Genomic DNA, 1,309 nt, shown 5'->3' on the forward strand with positions numbered 1-1,309 from the left:
GGCAGCCAAAGATTAAACCTGAGCCTTGTGTAGCAGGAAGAAGCCTGCCCCAATATTCAAAACACCTGGCACCTAATCACCTCATGATGTGTGGAGAGTATAAAGAGAGTTGCCTTATGCTGGCATTTGGTCACATGCTGTTGGGAAGGTCGCTTGGAAAGCATTCAGGTCTTAAGCTCTAACATCAGTAAGTAATGTTTCTCCTTCTGCATAAGATCTACAAATTCAGTGTTTGATTTGAATTGTTTAAATCTAGAAACCACTGGAAGTCTCCTGCTTGGTACTGGGGTGTGGCTGTAATTCACCCTCCCCAGTGCAGTTTTCACATAAAACGGGTATGTATTGTTTTATTGCACCCATACAGCTCCATAACACCAAAAATAACAATTATTCATATATAGAACATATTGGAAAGCTGATCCTCCTGCTATGGGCTGGAAAGGATCCTCTGGTTTGAGGTGAAGTCATCCAGCTCTGGTAAGTGACAATGGTTTCCTCTGGCTTCCATCTTCTGTAAATCACCTACTAACCTTTTGATTCAATTCCAGCTCTGACACTGCTGCAGCTCACTGGAGACCCTGCTGTTTTGTTTCACTGTTCTTTCGTTTAGTTTATCTTGTTTCATTGGTTGATTTTTGTTTCATTTTTGTAACTGTTTTGTTTAATTTGTTTTGTTTAGTTGCTTAGTTTTGGGTTTTCTTTAGTTTAAATTTACTTTGGAACATTCTATTGTTTTGTGTGGCCTCTAGCCTTGCTGCAGGTAGCAGCCATGAATTATTTTAGACTATTCTATTAAAGCATTGATGATTTTAATTGGTTATGTTGGAGGTAACCTCATTTTAGTCTGGCCAAGTTTAAATTGTAGTATTATTTTGTATTTGCTTGTTTAACCCCACCCTTTTGTCTCCAGGCTGAGTGCTGAAGGTAGTGGGAGGGGCCTCCTGGGAGACTGGAGCTGTCTGCCGTGCGAGTGGCCGGTGTTGGGATTTCTTCACGATTGAATGCCTGTTCACAAGTGTTTGGGGTGATTTATTTTGGATTTATAATTTATTTTAGGACCAGTTCCCATGTGGACCGCCCTCCCCCTGCTGGTAGGCCTCAGTACTGTACACTCCCTTCCTATTGTGTTCCTTATGTTGTCTCTTTTACATGAAACGATAAAATGTAATTCATTTTTTTGGAAAAGTCTGGTTCTCCTTGGTCACGAACCTCGAGCCTACTGGCAGTCTAATTCCTTGGGTGCAATTCCCAAGGTGGTGTTGTTGACAGCTTCTGGTTACCCTGCTGTGAGGAGCAGAGTAGCAGATCC

General features: G+C 41.8%; 1 long non-coding RNA gene across 2 annotated transcripts; it reads left to right on the plus strand.

The window, feature by feature from the left end:
* Positions 1-120: 120 nt before the first annotated feature.
* LOC106944348 (uncharacterized) lies at positions 121-813 on the plus strand. Of its 2 annotated transcripts, XR_001424237.1 has the most exons (3): positions 121-187; positions 257-335; positions 402-813. It is a non-coding gene; the product is annotated as an uncharacterized LOC106944348 (long non-coding RNA). The 2 variants fall into 2 exon arrangements; XR_001424236.1 differs by having other exon boundaries at positions 148-335.
* The last annotated feature ends 496 nt before the right edge of the window (positions 814-1,309 follow it).

Source organism: Poecilia latipinna, unplaced genomic scaffold (assembly GCF_001443285.1).
Source record: "Poecilia latipinna isolate Pla-1442-1.1 unplaced genomic scaffold, P_latipinna-1.0 Scaffold8275, whole genome shotgun sequence".
NCBI lineage: Eukaryota > Metazoa > Chordata > Actinopteri > Cyprinodontiformes > Poeciliidae > Poecilia > Poecilia latipinna.